Source organism: Petaurus breviceps, unplaced genomic scaffold (genome assembly GCF_028583685.1).
Source record: "Petaurus breviceps papuanus isolate PSGF00001 unplaced genomic scaffold, PetGlider_PUasm1.0 90769, whole genome shotgun sequence".
NCBI lineage: Eukaryota > Metazoa > Chordata > Mammalia > Diprotodontia > Petauridae > Petaurus > Petaurus breviceps.
Window position 1 is genome coordinate 14,189,575 of NW_027187341.1, and position 20,030 is coordinate 14,209,604.

A 20,030-nucleotide genomic window follows, 5' to 3' on the forward strand; every position below is an offset into this window, starting at 1 on the left:
CTGAAGTAATTAAAGTAAAGCAATGTCTGCCATGTATAGCTGGACATTTGACAAGCACAAGTCTGGTTATCATGGCTGTTAACCAGGTACCCACTGGCAGACTAAGGAAAACACAGACAGTAGAGACACTGTCAGCAGGAACCCACACTGCTCTCTATACTTGCTGCCAAATCCAATGGAACCACAAGGACTATTCAATTTTTCCACTTCCTCCACTTCTATGTGGCATTAGTAAATTAAAGAGACAGAAGAGGCCTAAAAAACAATCTGAGCTCTCTCTTGGACCAATATAGACAAAATCCGTCCTCATAATGAGCTTTGAAATTTCCAGATTTGTTTTGTTTTATATGTCACAATGGGCTTGAAATTTTACTGTTGCTTCTAAGTTTTTTACTTCCATAAAGGTAGTATGGCATTGTGGATACAGTGTTGGTTTTGGAGTCAGAAAGACAGAATTCCAATTCTGCCTTTGACACTATCTGGTTGTGAATCAACTGACTTCATGACTCATAATTTCTCTCCATGGCCAACAACTCTCTAAGACTTGTGTACTACTAAATGACAAACGGGTATGCAATCAACTTTGGTAGAAGGAGTCACCATACTGATAACATCGTGCTTTTTATATATTGGTGTTTTGTTTTTTTTTTCAAAAACAACCCTCTTGCTCCTTTATTTCTGCTGATATTTCCCTAATTGAATAGATGTCTACCTTCCTAGCATTTCCACCCTAAATAGGAACACCACTGCTGCTCTCCAAATAAACGGCATCTCCAGAACTTTTTAAAATGGTACCATCCCTTACCTACTTTGTAGCCAAATCTCCTAGCCCTGGAGTATCTGCTTTCCTTTCACAGCCAGCTCCCATCTAATATCATAAGAATTAATTATGCTTCTATAGTGCTTTTAATTCTTCAAAGCACTTTCACATCTGCTATCTAATTTAATCCTGTCTCTTTTTACTTGCCTAAGCCCTTTTCCATGTTTCTCATGCCTACAAAACACCTGAGTTTCAGGGCAATTTCCTACCAATTCTGTTGTTCTTATGCCGTATACATGTCTCTTTTGGTCCACACAATACTTTTTTGGGCTTCATGTTTGCACATCTCACTTTGAGCTCTTCAATTTTATTCCCCATAATCACTGGGCAGTTTCTTCTGCTTTAGTAATATTCATTAAAATTCTGCATAAAACCTGCCATTACAACAACACTCTGAATTATGCCAATCATTATTTAAAATCTTTTCCTAGTTTTCATGAAAGTCACAGGACTCAAAGGGACCTGAAGCCCAGAGTGCTGAAATAATTGTCGTAAGGTCATTCAGTTATTGAATAGCAGAACCTCCTATTTGAAACCAAGTCTCCTAAAACTTAACCCAGGACTCTTCTCATTGCTTCTCCATATGACTATTCCTACTCACACTCATTTAAACTACCACTGCAAATAAACTTTCTAACCTATGAAGCATATTTCCTCCTCACTTCTATGAGACAGAACCCCCAGAGAATACCCCCAAAGTCACATGCCTAGCAAAGATAATTAAGACTGGTGATTCCCCACACTACCAGCTCCATAGTATGTTGATTCAAAGCTATTTGCTTTTCAGAAATTGAACAGCAAGTGACAAAGATTCAGAAAAATACAAGTAAAGGGAGCATGAGGATGAGAACACACCAATCACCACTCAGCCACTCAGTTAGGACCCTACTCTACTCTTCATTTTGCACAATGGGGTGACTACATGGCAATGTGTGGAGTGATGGGTGTGTTGAAAGAAAATTTATGCCAGATTTGGGTACCTCAGTGTGCCTACAGAACTGGAGACAGGTATCAAATCAGTGCTCCTCTCCACCCTAGGACTCTGCCTTAGGAAGGGCAAACCATAACGGGGAGGATATATTCCTCTCCCTCCTCCCCTCTTTTCTTCCCTACAAAAGTATTTTACATTATCCAGTTCACTTAAAGTTACATCTTGTGATTTGATGTTGAAGGTTTCTCATCACTGTTGATCGATTTTTTTCTACTATCAGAGTAACTGCAACAACTGTAATTTCTATTTAATTATGGCATCTTTTCTATAGATTCCTAATATTTCTTTTAAGTAGACCACACTCCTTACATTTCTTGTTCTTTCTACTTCTTTCCTTCTCTCCAATTCCAGTTTTGTTCTTTATGGACTTATTAAGTAACATGTAAAACTGAAGAAGAGGTCAGAACTACCAAGCTCCCTGTTTTAACTCCTACCTTCTCAAATACTTTATCTAAGAATAAGGTAACCTCTTCGTCCACTTTTTTAACGCCAGCCACCCCAAAACCTAGTCTTTTCTTACCTTCTCCCCAAACCCAGATGGCCACAACCCATCCAGACTTCCTGACTGTTTATGAGTGAGATAGGAGTCTCTAATTCTTCTTTCTGGTGAGATGGAGAACCACTAAGACTTATTAGCTCCCCTGCACTACACTCTAAAATAATCCAGGACTTAACATCAGCCCCTTTCTTGAAGTCTTCCAGAGCCCTGGTGCTATCATGCCATGTGTCTGGCCACTACACCCTTAGGAACTTCAGGCCTTTCAATCTGCCCTGCAGTTAAATTTTCTTTGATATTTTCCTAAAATGCAGGTCTTTCCTCTACTCAGTAAATTTCAGTGACTCCCTATTGCCTCTAGGAACAAATATAAAATGCTCTGTTTGGCATTCAAAGTCCTTTATAAAATAGCTCCTTCTTACCTTTCCAATCTTTCTACACTTTACTCCTTATCGAATACTCTTCAATCCAGTGACACTGACCTTCTAGCTCTTCCATGAACAAGACACCATCTCTCAGCTGCAGTATTTTCTCTAGCTGTCCCTCATACCTGGAATGCTCTCCCTCTTCTGCTCTGACTACTGACCTCCTTGGCTTCCTTTAAGTCCCAACTAAAATCTCATCCTCTACAAGGAGCCTTCCCTCATCCCTCTTAATTCTAGTGTTTCCCTCATTTAATTATTTCCTATTTATTCTCTATATAGCTTGTTTTGTATAGATTGGTTTGCATGCTGTCTCCCCCGTCAGACTATAAGTTTCTTCAGGACAGGGACTATCTTTTGCCTCTTTTTGTACCTTCTGCACTTATCACAGTATCTGCCACATAGTAGGTAATTAATAAATGTTTACTGATTGATTGCTATGTTGTCTGCCCCAATCAGAGTGAGCTCCTTCAGAATTGATCATCTCAAATTTTCTATTTGTACCCCAGCACTTAGCTAAGTGCCTTGAGACATAATGAACTTAATAAATGCTTTTAAAAATCCATTTACTCATAGTGCACCAGAGAATAGAATTTAGAAGTCAGAGGAACCTCAGTGATAATCTAACGTAATTCCCTTATTGGAGGGGGGGGGGGTGAGGGGGAAACACAGTGGCAAAACAAATTGTTTCATTTTTGGAACTATTTCTTTTGTGTCTTTACACATACAGCACCTAGTCGGATGCCTCACACATACTCTACTAGGCACTTTAATAAAAAAAAAAAATGCTTGTTAAATTTAAGGGAATTTCCCAAGGTCATAAAGCTGGTTGGAGATAGCTTCCCTTTTGTTTGGGTTCCATGCATTCATTGGGAGACAGGACATTGTTCTTTATAAAGCTTAGGAATTGCTTTGGTACTATGTATTGGGGTAGGGAGTATTTAAAATTCGTCAGCTGTTTCCTTATATAACCTCTGGGCCACCTGGATACAATAGCACAAAAGGTACAGTTAATCCATCTTCACATCCTGGTGGTTTTTGAGAAATGATAAAGGCACTTTCTTCTTCTCTTTCCCTTTTTTTACTTAACCCAACATGTTTCTACAGGTTTTGCTATCAAGTTGTCTCCAATTAGTGTTTGATTAACAGCTACATACCAAAGGACTCCATTCTTTTTTTTTGCGGGGGGGAGGAATGAACTTGATGGGTTTTGCCACATAACCAACTCCAAACTAAAACATTCTGAAAAAGGGGGGAAAAATGTTAAAGCTAACTGTGCCTTCAAAATAGGGTTTTATAATGAAATTCCATGGTGAATCTATGGAATGCTACTTTAAACCCTGGATTTACACTGGATGAAGAAACAGATGTCAGAACTCTGTCTATCTTTTCCAAAGCAGTAGCAGTGCTGTGTACCAAAAGTGTACCTTTTTCTACAATGCTTGAATGTTTCAGATTCCTGGAATAAAAGCTAGGAAAGGAGGGGACTGAGACAGAAACTGGTTCAGAGAGATAAATGAAGACTTGATACAGTATTCATTACAAATGTGAAAAAAAAACTGGTGATAAAGGGAGATGTTTGCTTTATATGGGTTTGGTTTTGCTTTTTGTTGTTGTGGGTGTTTTTTGGGTTTTGTTGGTTTTATTTGTTGGGGGGGGTTGTTTGTTTGTTTTGTTTTGTTTGGTGAGGAGAGGCTTAGTATTGGAGGCGATGCAAGGCATACATCCTTAATAGTTTAATCTTTGAATACCTGTTGAAAATTATAACACAACTCAGAAGAAAATTCCAGCCTTTTTTTTTTAACTTGGGACACTGCTATTATTTGTTTGTTTCCTTTCTTACCCCCATATCTCCCTCTACTCCCCAGAAAAACAGAAAAGTAGTGTGCTAAATGGATTGTTGGTGGAATTGTGAATTAGTACAATAATTTTGAAAAGCAATGTACCCTTTAACCCAAAGAACCCACTACCCTGCATACACCCCAAGGAGGCAACTGATAAGAAAGTCCCCTTATATTCCAGAATATTTATAGTAGCACTTTCTGCTAACAATAAGAAACAAAGTAATAGATTATTACTGTGCTGTAAGAATGACAAATATGATGAATACAGAAGCATGGAAAGACTTACATGAACTGATACAGAGTTCAATATGCAGAGTCAAGAAAACAATATGCACAACCACAACAATTTAAATGGAAAAAACAACAGCACAATAAAAAATAAATGATGCAAAATTACAAAAATAAATAAATAAGCATGGGCCTAAAAAAGAGACAAAAGAAGACAATCCATTTATCCCCATTCCTTTGAAGAAATAGAAGGTCCATGGATGTAAAAGATTGAATTTTTTGTGTGTATTGATTAATTTTGCTGATTAATTTTTTTTCACTGCTTTTTCTTTTAAAAAATATTCTTCATTGTATGGCATCATTTTCAAGAAGGGCAAAGAAAGATGGATGCTGGGGAAACTTTAGGAGATATAAAAACAAAAGATCAATAAATTTTATTTTAAAAAGAAAAATAGGGTGCAAGACACAAACAACATATTTCCAGCAGCACAGTATAGCAGAAAAAAGCATTGTAATGAGAGTAGGCCTATTGGTTCTAATATTGGCATTGCCCCTGAATGATAATAAAATCTTAAGCAAGTCACTATGAATTTCAGATACCTCATCTGTAAATTGGATGATAATAATATATGTAATTCTTACCTCACAAAATTACTATAAAGGTAAAAATGAGTTCACCTATACAAAGTTCCATTCCAAAGCTTCATCATTGCATAGTGCTGACCCTTGGTTCTCAAAGACTATGCCAAATCACTATAAAATTTGGCAAGTTATAACTTGCTGGAAAATCTTCAAATTTGGTCCTAGAAACAGATCACATCGACTTCCCAAGGACTAACCTAGAAAAAATGAGAAAGGTTCTTTACCAGTGTGCTGGCAAATTGGTAATACATTCTTTGACCATAGCAAAATATTGTAGAAAAAAATTACCACCGGCTCTCTTTGAAATGAAAGGGCAATAAAATCCTTCACTCATGTGGCCATGAGAGACTTAATGCAGGAAGTCCAAAAAGATGTGTACAATAAAAATTTCTCAAAATAGTTGAGCAAAGCAAAATTTTTTTTCTTTAAAATAATCAAATGATGCAATGAGGAGAATCAAATGATGGGAGGTACATGGAAGATATAGAACATATCAATGAATCTATAGAACTGGTCATGTAAATAATGGAAATATTCAAAGGCAAAGTTCTGGGGCCCAGCAAACCTTCTGGAAACTTCCAGATAATTCTTTGGAAAACTGAAATATTAATAGATAATGGATTATCAGAAATAGGACAAGTAAAGGACATATGCCTTTCATTATTCTGTCTAGAAATAGGAGTTCTCCCAGAGACCTCTGAGCCTTTTGTACCAAGGCTAAGCTTCTAGATGACCAACAACAAAATAACAAGATAAGAATATAGTAGACCTATTGATCCACACCACAAACCCAAGGAAAGCACAAAATTGTTCTAGGTCCTGTGCAGAACACTGAAAATGGGGGTGGCTACGTGGTGCAGTGAATAGAGCACCGGCCCTGGAGTCAGGAGGACCGGAGTTCAAATCCAGCCTCAGACACTTGACACACTTACTGGCCATGTGACCTTGAACAAGTCACTTAACCCCAATTGCCCTCCAAAAAGCGAGAAAAAAAAAGAACACTGAAAACGAACATTCAGATTCCCACATCATCTATAAGTATAAACTTAGCCGTTGGTATTCTGAATGTTTAGAGAAGGAAATAGCAAACCATTCCAGTGTCTTTGCCAAGAAAGCCCCATGGATAGTATGATCCATGGGATCACAAAGAGTTGGACACGACTCAATGACTAAATAACAATTCTGAATATGAGATACTTCTTTGTCCAGTAACCAATAAGTAAACACAGTACTAGTAAAAGTGATCGTTGTATTAATCTCAATATCCTTTCTACAACTGAAACCAAGATACAAAATAAAGGTGCAGCTAAAGGGAAGGATGATACATAGGTTCTCCATTTGGAAAGGCAAATACATTGAGCAAAGTTGGTCTTATGGAATGTTCAAAGGCAAAAAGTGCTATCATTTCACGGCACTTGGGCGGTTTGAATGGCAGAACTCATAATGAACATTTGGGGGAAAAAATCACTGAATAAAATTACAACTTATAGGCCAACATCTATACTTAGGATAAAGATGTAAGATATTTTATGACAAACATAATAAAAACTCTCCAGATTAAATCAAAGCATATGTTAGTAGTTGATGCTTCAAAGTAAAGAACAGGGAAAATATGTTGGAAAATATGAAATCATAAATCAGGAACAAAAAAAAATGATAAAGACAAAAGGCTTAAAAAAGTAAGTCTATATATTCTGAATATTTTCCTCAAGAAGATAATCTGGTGTTGCTGAATATAATAATCACCAAATAATATCATTTAAATGACAAAAAAAAGACTCATTACCAATATAGGAGTCATTGCTGAGACAGCTGTCTTTGTTCATTCAAAACACTTACCTGTTAGAACAAAGACCAAGATTAATGCTAAATTGAAGGAAAGAATAAAAATGAGAATATGCTATGGGAAATGAGGCAACTCCAGCTTGATCTACTTAAAGAATCTGTTGAGGTCAAAAAAGGGGAAATGGATAAAAGAACAGATATCTACAGACACTTTTACCATTTCCAATAGAAATTTAACAGATGTAAATCAATCAACAAGATGAAAAGAGCAAAAAGACTAAAAATGGTCTCAATCAACATATACTCAATCTCTTTCCCTCATGTACAGATATGGCAGCCAAGGGAACATAAGTATAGCACTTCTACTAATTTTTAAAATGCTAAGGAAAATATTGGGAAATTAAAAGTATCATTACCTCCACAAAAGAAGCAAGAAGCAGTAGAGGTAAAAACAAGTTTTTACAGTAAGAGACCCAACTAAGCCAGATCACTCTCAGGGCATTGAAGGATGAAACTGGAAGGACAACAAACAGACAAAATGCTGACAAACTGGGTTTTTTCCATCAAAGAGAGAGGAGGAACAGCTACATTTGTATTCTAACATCCCAGTCGATGATATACTGCATAAGTAAATGAAAATGGAACTAAACAAAAATGGGAAAACAGTTGAATTATACCAAATATGCATATAAAATGTCCATTCTGAAGGATATGCAATTTTGAGGGCATTAAGGAATCATTTCTCAAGAATCTCAAAGATCCAAAAGCCTTGGGAAAATATCATAGGTCTTATTCTAGTTGAAAGTAATTATTATGAAATAATTACTAAGAAGATAACGACTACTAACCCACACGACTACTTCTCTATTTGCACAGAATCATTATGAGAACATTCCATATTTCATCTACATGGTATTTTATTTCTTGGTTTTTTGAGAGAATTATTTCAAATCTTCACTTCATTTTGCTAATATATTCCTGGCTAGAGACATAAATTATTGAAGGAAATTCAGCAGTTATGGGTAAGATTAAATAAACTTTTTTGGATCAAATCTGAAAACTCTTTGTCTCTGATAATGTGGTAGATAGATTTTCATTAAAAGTAAAGGCACTGCTACCGATTACTAGAGCAACTTAAAAGCAAACTGGAAAAAGGATGAATTGAAAAGGAAAATATGTGGTGAGGAATAATTGATTAGGATACAAGATACCTAACAAGTATTACTAAAGAAAGTAATGAAAAAGTGATAGGATTACTACAAGTTCACACTAACACAAACTAGACTATTAAAGCTGCTTGTTAATCCTTTTATTTATTTCTTCTTAAACCCTATTTCTGTTCCACCCTGAAGATTTTATTCTCAGGATAGAGGAAAAAATGTCAAAAGCCTAAAACAAATCTTAAGCCTTATTGTTATTTAAAAAAAAAAATAAGTGATGAGAAAATATCGGTACCTTCTGACCCCATATGCCTACCTTCTTGTCTATACAAAAACTGTAAGAAAATAATTTGCTTGCCCATTGAGGGAATCCTTGATGACTAATGTGAGAAAGAAACAAGCAGGCAGACCACATCTTGCTTGATTGATTTACAGTCACACAATTGACTGAATGACATAGACTATACAAGATATTGCTGTGTTGATTGTGTGTTGTCTATAAAAAGTCATTTTGATTCAGTAGAGCAAAATGCTGCCTTAAAAGCTCCCCTCCAACTGGGATTCTCCCATGCACATACAAGTTCTCAAAAGAAATAATTTTTGTCAACAACCAACTCAAGCAAGGTTCAAAACAAGATCTATTTGCCAGAAGTATCTACCACTTTCAAGGCAGTTCCCAAACTGTCTCAGTTTAGAAATTACTTCCTTAAAGGTATTTTTAAAATTATGTTATATGAGCATATAAAGAAACAAATACAATATATGAACAAAAGATAAAATCATGACCTATTTATTGACACAACAATGGGTGATTTCCTTCACAGTAACTGTCCCGGTCTTCCCTCTAAAGAGTCTACAACCAGGCTTTTATTGTCAGATATGTTATGTGGACACAATTTTTTTAAAGAAGGCAGGATGTGCATATACATATAGAATAATTACAAAGTTACTGCAAAATGGTTTGCTTTAAAAGCTCATTTCCTGCAATAACTCAGTAGTGCCACAGGAAATTATAGTAATATAGTTATAGTGTAATTCATGTTAATGTCATTATTAATAAACCAGGGCTACCATTAATATATTAACCCTCACATAACCACACTGTCAGAGAGGATAAGGGGAATAGCAAAATAATCCAGAACTAAAGATAGTCTCAAAAATGATAATCTCCAAAAATCATTTCTATTTGGCTCTGGAATAAATGTATCTTTGTATATCTTCCCATACACAACCACTCACATACACATTCATTCACACATGGAACCACCGTGGGATGGGCTCCATTACAATTCCAACTTGGCCCTAGCTGTATGGCCCTGGTTGATAAAGTTAAGTAGTGGAATGGGAGAGTACACAAGTCATTCACAAGGTGAATACTTATGGATAATCAAACAGTTGATTATATGTGATACCCAGATTTTTCTCTTTCTTCCAAATTACACATCTCTCCTTCAGCATCTGGAGTCACTTTGGCATTAGTGTATGGATAAGACCGAAAATATGGATGTCAGCATTTTACCATTTATGACCGTATGGGGAAAATATAAACATCTTAGTGATAATGCATTATATGGCATCCATATAAAAAGGGGTTATTTCCCATTAGTTTACACGCTATTTTACCAGATATAATAGCAAAGCACTCCTATATCATTCTCCATCTCCTGATGGAACTGCTTCTAATGCCTGGGAAATTTCTATTTTAAACTCTACTCTCTGTGCCACAACACATTACTGAGTAATAAGGAAAGAAATGTAGTCTTCATCTTCACAGAAGCATTCAATTGAAATGGGCAAAAGACCAGCCTTCTGGGCAGGATGTCACAAAGAACCATTAGCTGCTTTAACATGGACACTACTTTCTCAAAGGAGAATATAGTACTACCTTTAAAAAGAGAGAGAGAGAGAGAGAGAGAGAGAGAGAGAGAGAGAGAGAGAGGGACCTTGAACTCAATCAGTCCCCAGAGATAAAGAAAAAAAAGGAAATAGAGGAGGAACTCACATAAAGAGAAAGGATAATTGGTGTTTTGTTACTAAACAAACTGTTCCTAAGTGATTATATGTGTGCAAGTGATTTATTTTTTCCAATCTTTTCCTTGTATTAACTAGAACCCTAATTTGTCCATGAGGTTGAAGTGTGTCTTAATTACTTGCCTTCAAAGCTTATGCCCATTTAAAAGAAGCTTATTTCTTTTCCATTGTCAGCTCACACAGTGCTGCCTAATCCATGATCTTCCTGCCTGGCACCCACAATTCTTTCATCATTATGGAAGGCATGGTACAAGCAGCCTTACAAATCAGGTTTTAAAAACAAATTAAAAATATCTATCCACCTATAAAAATGCTGACTCATCTACACATAGTTCTCCCCTCACCCCCACCCTGATTCCACTGCCAGAGCAAGCATTGAGACCGTGGACACATTTATTACTGGTATTACCGTGTTTCCCCGATAATAAGACCTATCCCGAAAATAAGCCCTCCCCTTACTGTGTAAGATTCCTCAAAAATAAGCCCTCCCCCAAAAATAAGCCCTCCCCTTACTGTGTAAGATTCCTCAAAAATAAGCCCTCCCCCGAAAATAAGCCCTATAGAGATTGCTACTGTAGTGAAGGTGATCCCCTGAGCTACATGCTACATTACAGTACCCTCTGTATGCACCGTCACCCCCCCGTGAAACGCACGCCGCGCTCCGAGCTGCATCCAATCAGAGCTGCAGCAGTGAGCACGTCATCCTGTTCTTTATTGAATTCATTATTGAATAAAGGTACATTTTTTTGTTCACATTTACCTGTTTATTAAAATTGCTGTCAATGTTCATTAAAATAAGCCCTCCCCTGAAAATAAGCCCTCTGGTGTTTTTCTGTCCAAAAAAATAATAAGACAGTGTCTTATTATCGGGGAAACACGGTAGAAGGTCTCATTTTCAAAACTCACTAAAAGTTTCACCTACCTATACCTTTTTTTTTCAGCCATAGAGCTATAGAGCTAGTGTTGATTTACCTGTTTATTTTATGAATACCTCCACATGTATCATATATAACATGATGAATACTTCTAGTGGAATCTCTGGATTTCTACTAAACCTGTGACTTCATTGTTCAGGTACCTTTTGGAACATCTTAAGTGAGGGCTACCTCTAATGGTATTTAGCCCATGGGAGCATAAGAGACCAATGGAGACTGAAGAGCAGGGAATGAAAGAAGTTGCTTGTCCATTCCTTTGTGCCTGTCTCAAACCTAGGTGGCCATGAGGCTATTGCTCCTCTCCCTCCCCTCTAGGTTGAGGCTGGGGTCTTAGGCAAGAGAGGAGCAAGCCAAGCTAGTCTCTCTCTTCTCTGCCACCAGAGGCAGTAGAGGTGAGCCCCATGATCCTTGAAACAAAAACCACCTATGATCTTCATGAAAAAAAAAAAACTTCTCCCTAGCTGTAATTCTGCTAGAGCTCCACCTTCATATGCTTTCACAGAAAGATAACAAGAAGCAGCTTCCTCACTGTCCCAAGACAATCTCAGTGGCATCTCTCTTAGTTTCTCTTCTACAGATGCGACATCTGCAAGAGACCAGGTGACTCAGCACCCTTGTACTAAGACAAATCATAGGCAGAAATGTGCAGTACGTCAGAACTAATGTCCTATGGAACACAACCTACAACATACATGTAGACACACATGTGTGCATACACATAGGTATATATACACATTAACAGATATTACAACTATATTTATATAACAAGATATACTTGTTATATGTCTCCAAATATGCTATATATTACTGCTATTATTTAGTCCTTTTTCATTCGTGTCTGATTCTTCATGACCCCTTTGGAATTTTCTTGGCAAAGACACTGAAGTGATTTGCCATTTCCTTCTCCAGTTCATTTTACAGATGAGGAAATTGAGGCAAACATAGTTAAGTGAGCTTGCCCTGGGTCACACAGCTAAGAAGTGTCTGAGGTAGGATGTGAATGTAGGAAGATGAATCTTCCTGACTCCAGAGCCAGCACTCTTTACACTGCACCACCTAGCTGCCATATTACTACATATAGCATATGTTATATACTAAATATCTGTTATATATAACTATATATTTGTTTTTTGTATACAGTTAACGAAAGAATTTGTTTGATTTGGCTATGCATATTTATTACAGGAATTTGCTTTTATTCAATAGATTGGAAAAGGAAAAAACAGATTTCTGCTAAAAAAAAATTAAAGAGGTTTGGGTACTACCGATATGGAATGCTTCATTCACCTTTGAATGAGATTACTATATTGTGAGTCTTGCTTAACTGTTTTATTTTGTTACAGGAGAAGTCTCACTGTGTGAGGGTTATCTGGAAATGTTTGTAATGTAAAAACAAAATACATAAATGAGTCAATAACATTTTAAAAATAAAAAGTGAGCTATAAAACCAAAAGTTAGTATGACCACAAGGATTTCTGGCACAGAAATGGGAACCAAAAACACCCCCTGGATTGTTAGCAGAACTAAGAAACCAGATGTGGGGGTGGGAAAACAATTGATCTAGGGCTCTGGGCCAGAAAAACAAAGACGGAAGGGAATGTGATGATCATTTGGGAAAGACTTCCAGAAGTGTCATTTGTACCTGGATAAAGAAAGAGTAACCCTTAGAAAATTACGAGGTTATTAAAAGGGATATACTTCTGATATTGGGATATGGGTAATAAAAAAAATGTATAATTTCTATTCTCATTGAAGGAGAGAAGGAAATACAGGATGTCCATAAAAAAGAAAAGTCTGCTGATCTTCAGTGAGGGATGTTAAGTAGATTAGAGGATATTTGTGTATTTCTTATTCTAAGGTTGGATGGGGTAGGGATGTGATGGTAAAAGGGCATAATTACAACCTTTTCATTTTACAAATGAAGGTGAGATAATACAGCTTTCTCAGAGTCACACAGGTATTAAATATTTAAATCAGATTTGAACTTAGACCCTCAGGCTTCAAATCTAGCCTTTTTCTGATTATAACATATTTCCTCCTTCAATTACTACAGGAATAGGGAGTATCAAGGCGAACAGTAAATGTCCTTTTCCATGGGACCTGTATAAAAAGCTCTGACTACTAACATTTATTGAGTTCATATCAGAATACATCAGAGATTATTTCATTGTTGAGATATCTTATCTTTCCCTCTGTCTGATAACCTTTAACCTAAAAACAGAAAGAAGGAAAGAAGGGAGGGAGAAAGGAAGAGAGGAAAAAAGGAAGAGAGGGAGAAAGGAAAGGAGGCAGGAAAAGAAAGAAAGGAGGGAGGGAGGTGGGAAGAAAGTTGGTTAAACATCTGGTTTATTCTTTTTCCTTCAGGCCCAATTAAGCCTGTCTATACATGTTAATTTCTATTACTGAATCAAAAATTTTAAGAGTTCCAAAGAAGCTTCGGAGGTCATCAAGTCCAAACCCTATACAAACAAGATTCCTGAAATAACTCTGTTTCTCAAAGAGAAAAAAAAAATTAAGAAGTGTATTTTTTACTTTTAAAAAAGATTTTTATGTGAAATACCTGTTAGTATATTTACAATTTTTCCCACCACTAAAGTAAAAACTATAACACAAATATTAAATTAAGCTCATAGGCTCTGGTAAACGCACTAAACACAAATTTTAAGGCCTCTAATTACATTCTTTCTTCTTTTCCACAGCATCATGTTTCTGGCTAGAGTTTATCTCCTGACCATCTTACACACTTTTCAGTTATTTCTTCCTGTCTCAAAATCTTAGTTCCCCAAGAATCTAACTCTTTGTTCTTCCTTTCTTTCTAATTAAGCCTCACAAACTCTTGGGGGTTACAGTTAGCTCACTTTTTCCTGTTCACCATCATTCCATTTCTGCTAAAGTCTCTCTGTGCACAGCAGACTCCTCTTACTTTGATTATAGAAATCTTCAGCAATAGAAAAGGGGCCAACTTTTAATATTCTTACATGCAACAATAAAACCTGACTCTATTACTCTGTTTCCAAAGCCTTCAGTTTCTCCTTTATTTAACTATTCTAAGCTTTTCTAATGATTTTTAAAAATTTTTCTTCTTACTTCACTTTGCAAATCTATTCCTGATTCTTCTAGCTGTGTGTAGCAGCAAGCACCCCAAGCATCCTCAGGGTTGCTGCCACCACAGGTTCTTGGATCTGCTTTGATAAAGGAAAGTAACTCAAAATGGGTTAACAAGCTTACTTTAATCAGTCAAATATGTATCGTTTACCTAGTTCAGGGGAAAGAGGTCAGCACCCCAAACTTCAGAGTATACAGACAGAATTATCAAGTCAGAGAAACAGATCAAGTAGACAGATTTCAAACTGTCCAACCATTACATCCATACCAAATCAACATCTGGGTTTCAACATCTGGGTTTTTCAAAGCCCAGGGAGGGCTCTCAACAACTGCTTCCCAGAATCCAGATCAAATCACAGAACACTTCTCAAAGTGAGCCCCAAAACAAAGCTACACATCAGGGCTTATATAGCCTTCTCCTGGCTCAGAGAATGTAACAACCTTATTGACTCACTGGCCAATCAAGAAGTATCTACTGAAAAACAAGCCTCCCAGCCCAGGCTCCAGGTGCACTTTAGCCTAGGGGCAGGGAAGATCTTAAAAATTTACATTCCCATTACACTGTGTCAAAGAATTATGCCAAGAAATGCTACTGTACAAAGTCCAGCAAACTGAGGAAAATGGCTTTTAAAACCTCCATTTGGCTAGTAATGATTTATTCCTCACACAGTGGCCATGTGTGTCTTAGGCACCCTGCGCCAAAACTCTATTAGTATATTCAAATCTTTCTTATAAAATATTACTTTCCTTCCTTAATCATTTGGCTGTGAATAATTTATATCCTTTGATTTGTCTTTCTTCCTGCTTTTATTTATGCCCAGAATTGTTCTATTTAACTCTAGACATTCTGGCAAATATCATGAACTTAGCAAATACTGATTACAAGCTGTAGCATAACACACAGTTCTGTGGAATGGTGTTATCTGACTACTTGTCTGATTATAAGTGAAATTCTACAACTCTTTTTTAGTTTGAACAATAAAGGTTCTAAGTTACTTACTACTGCAAAATATTAATCCTGTACCTTGTTTTATCTTTCTGAAAAATGAGGATAATATGAGCCTTGCAAGTAGGCAGGTACTGGTTAACGCGTCAACTTCCTTCCCTAACTCTTTCTACCTGGTCTAATGAAATTCCACTATTTAGTACTTATTCCTTTAGGTCATAGTGAGTTTCATTCTTTTGTATTTCATCCCTCCTTCCTTTCTTCTTTCCTTCTGTGTGTGCACACATGTGCACATTCCTTCCTTCTTTGCTTGCTAGACTGGGACTCCCTCATCTAGGAAGTGCATTAACTACTCGATGCCCAATCTCACCACTGGTTGATATGGGAGCTTTGATTTGGTCCATTTCCAACTTGGGCCAATTCTCCATTCCTTTGACAGCCTGCCTGAACTTTCTCTGGGGTCTCAACACATTGATTCTGGGCTCAGTGAGGACATCTGATCAGCCTAGCCCACTGCAACTCAGAATTATGCCACCAAGCCAGGCTCTTAGGGAGTTTCTTATCAAAATACAAATGCCAGAAGGTAGACCAAGATGTCAGAGGAAAGCCAGGAAGTTGCCTGAGCTCTCCCCAGTTTCTCTCAGAAACATTAAATCCTGTCGACCTGCCAGGCAGACTTCAGCTGGAGATTCATTTCATTCTGTCATTTTGTGGGTTCTGTAGCTCTAAAATTTGTTTAGCCATTTTTCACAGGTATTGGAGGTAACTGGGGACAAGCTCAAGTTAGTTCCTGCTTTTACTCCACCATCTTGGCTCCATCCTGCAGAAACATTAAATCCAGCCTCTAACTGGTTTCTGGAGGGACAGAACCCACAAAAGGACAGAGTGAAACAATTTTCCAGCTTAACATAATTTAGAAGAACTTCAGGAAAGGTCTGTCTCACTTGGGTGAAAGGGGAGTGCAGCCCAGCCCAGATGGTATCCAGGCAAGATAGCAGGAGGCTCTTAGCACAGCACAGATCTGCAACTGAGGCCCCTCCATCCTGACTAAGCAGGACAGTGGCGCAGTAGAACAGCTGTGAGGCCTCTAGCCTCAGTGCAGAAGGCAAGTTGCCAGCCCTGGAAACCAGGCAACAACAGGCCTAACTAAGCTGGGTTACCCCAGGGCAGTGAGTGAGCCACCAGCACCTGAGGTCCCAGTGCACAAAGCCAGTAACCAGACCCCTGGCTCTTAGCACAAAAAACTTGGGACACTGTCTCCTGTGCCCCAGGAGGAGAGCTCATTTTTAAAAGCCATGGAATAGGGGGAAAAAAATGAGCAAGAAGCAAAATACAAATGCCCCTGGAAAAGGTAACACCGTAAGGCCAAGTTGACCAACATCTCAGCAAAAGTGAGTTGGCAACTATCAGGAATGCCCTAAAAGAATGGGAACCAAAGCTGTGTGCCAAGAACAGGAGGAAAAAATGTCTAGGAAGATTTCAGAAAGCAGAGGTAGGAGAAGACACCCAAATTTTATCTACCCCAAAATTCTGCCAAGGAGTAAGTCCTGGGAACAAGGCCTTTCACCTCCAAGTGCTCCGTCCAGTCATCACCACAGGAGTGCATCTGTCAGCATCGCTCTCTTAGGGAGATCTAGTTGGGGCTTTCCCACTCCCTTACTTGTATTTTGTGTTACTCATCATCGGAGGTGCCATGAGATAAAACAAAAATTCTTATTTCGGCAACATTCATCTCTGGGGATTATTATTTCTTGAGTGATAACATTCCATTGAAAAGTTGTGTAGTTATGGAGATAGGGCTGATCAGTCCATGCCCTATTCCTTTGGGGTAAGGACTCTTTTGCTACAAAAGTTCCTGTATTCTTACAAGAAAGATATAAAGGCATGGTTCCCTTATGGTCACTAAAAGTTTTATCCACGACTTTTCTCCTACTGTCTGGGATATTAACCACAATGCCTTGGCCATATTCCAGTTTGGATAATTACATTGGGTCTAGCAAACTTCACCCTCCAGCTCCAACTAAAGTATTTTGGTGGACTTACTGCCATAACCTTTGTTATGCTGCTGAGGGGTTATTAAATAGCTATTTTATACTTTAGATGGCTGTGTTTGGGAGAGATCAATATCCTTCTATAGCTGTTTCTACAATGGCAGAAAGGAAGTATATTCTAAAATATTACTAGCTAGAGCTGCCATTTTCCCCCAAAATTAACTGAGACAAAAAAAGAAACACAATGAACTTTCTCTCCAGATGTCCTAATAATTATTTATAGTATTTACACAGATGATAAATATCACAGTAATTTCCTATTTTCCCTTTTGAAAACATAACATATATGCATAATTATATATGTATACATGTCTATATGTGTATTTGCATAGATAGGTGTGTATATGTATACATCATATATATGTATATGCAAAATTATGTGTGTGTATACATACATGTGTGTATGTATATATATAATTTTTTATGTGTGTGCATGTGAATATATAGAGACAAACAGAGATGGGGACTATTTGGTAGAGTGGTAGAAAATTTGGCCATAGAATAATTCAATTTAATCCTTCCTTTGTACTTCCAGCTGTGTAATTCCACTTAGGTAGCACAAAGGGTAGAATCCCAGACCAGAAGTCAAGAAGACCTGAGTTCAAATCCTGCTTTAGACATTTAACAGCAATGTGACTCTTGGCAAGTCATTTAACCCCATTAAAGTAGGGATAATAATAATACCTACTTTTCCCAAGGTTGTTGTAAGGATCAAATGAAATAATATTTGTAGGTGGTTTGCAAATCTTTAAGGCATGACATAAGTGCTAGCTATTTGTTCTTATTTGTTCCTTATATCCAGCATTATTTTCTTATGTCCCTCCAAGCAAATACTACCTCAGCCTGTCCTAGAAATTAAAAGATAGATCACAGACCTTAATTCATAGCTATGTAGGTACAAAATTAAGAACAGCAGGAATTTGTCCCTCTTAGGTGGTATAAAGGTTAAGAAATTTGACAATCCTGTTTTCTTTTTTTTTAAGCAACCATAACTGTGTGGGTGAGGGTTTATAGACTACAAAAATCAGAAGCTGGCTTGGGGGATTTAAAACATAACTATATCATACTTTAAAAGTCACTAGGGTCTCTCTTTACTTTCTCTGAAAATGGTGGGTTTTTTCTTTTGTGTGTGTGACAATTTTTTTTCCATCCTATGATTTAATGAGACGAGAATATGACTGATCAGTAACTGCTCTGAGATTTGTCATCTTGGAGCATTGCTAGGGACACAGACAGTTTAAGAGACTTGTCCAGGATCCCCTGCATCAGAGGTGGAATTTGAACTCTCATCTTCCTGAGGCCAATCCTCCTTCCACTCTGTTGAACTCTATATAGCTTTCTTATATGCAAATGCCAATCCACTGATGGTTTATTTTCCAAGGGAAACAAACCATGAGAAAAGGAGTGATGTCAAAATGTGTGACTCTGTATGTATGTCCACTAAAGAAGATAGAAAGCAAACACTTGCCCAAGACAAACCATAAGTACTTTGGGAATAAAAAGGTTTCCCCCCCCAAAAAAATCAGTAAAATTGGCCTGAAATCTGCTAAATTTTCTCCTTGAAGATCCTTCTAGCTACAACAAGTTAATAGCAGGCTTCTAAAACTAGGTAAAACATGCTGTAAATCAATTTGTTCACCCCTATAAAGCGTCAGAGTGCAGGCTTTGCAGGTGAAAACAGCTCAGTGAAAAGCAATATGGCACATCGCTACATTGTTTCTCTGCCCATTCTTCTACAAAATTTTTATTGAATGTAAGAGTAGTAGTATTAGAGTAAAGCCTACCTTTAGTTTAAATAATAAATGATGGAATACTGGTTCCTTTAAATTGTTCCAAGGGCTAATCTATTTCCAAAGTTAAAGGCTTAATAATGTATATGTAGTAGAGTGAAAGAAACTCTGGATTTGAAGTTGGAAGACCTCTGCTGGAATCCTAGCTCTGCCACTTAGAATCTGTGTGACTCTCTCTGGGCCTGTTTCCCCATTTGTTGAGAAAGAGACATTACATAATGTCTAAGATCCCCTTCAACCCTAAACCTGATGATCCACAACTGGTCTGCCACCCAAATGATCATAGACAGCTGTAATTTACATGACACTTTAAGGTCAGTGAAGCGCTTTCTATCATCTCTCTTAAGTCTTATAATAGCCCAGTGAGACAAGTACTGATGGGTATTATTATTCCAATTGATAGATGAAGAAATAGAGGCTTTGAGAGGTTAGGTCTCTTGCCCAAAGATAGACTCTTTATCATTAGATTTTTGAGAAATCGCATAAGCTATTAGCACCTCTAAAAGTGCTCACTTTTAACTTTACATAAGAAAAAAAAAACTTTCAGAAGACAACTTTGGCAAAGAGAACAAAAAACATAACAAACTCCATATATTCACCTGCAAAAGTCAAAACTGCAGATCTACAAGTCAGAGAATCCTTAGAAATTATAGCAGAACTCCTCGATTTTATAAATATGGAAATTAAGACCCAAGTGGACTGTCAAAGCCTTGAACCCAGATCCTCTGACTTCAAATTCAATATGCTTCCTATCACACCATGTGACCTTCATGTGCTTTATTAG

At 37.3% G+C, this 20,030-nt stretch overlaps 1 protein-coding gene across 7 annotated transcripts in view; it reads right to left on the reverse strand.

Annotated features, from left to right (window-relative positions):
- ENOX1 (ecto-NOX disulfide-thiol exchanger 1) overlaps positions 1-20,030 on the reverse strand; it is a 726,395-nt gene that overhangs the window by 702,047 nt on the left and 4,318 nt on the right. Inside the window, exon 2 of one of the 7 annotated variants that reach the window (XM_069068690.1) lies at positions 5,444-5,640. The exons of the other annotated variants lie outside the window; for them this stretch is intronic. The gene's annotated coding sequence lies outside the window, so the exon portion shown is untranslated. The remainder of the gene's footprint in view (positions 1-5,443; positions 5,641-20,030) is intronic. 7 annotated transcript variants of the gene reach the window in all.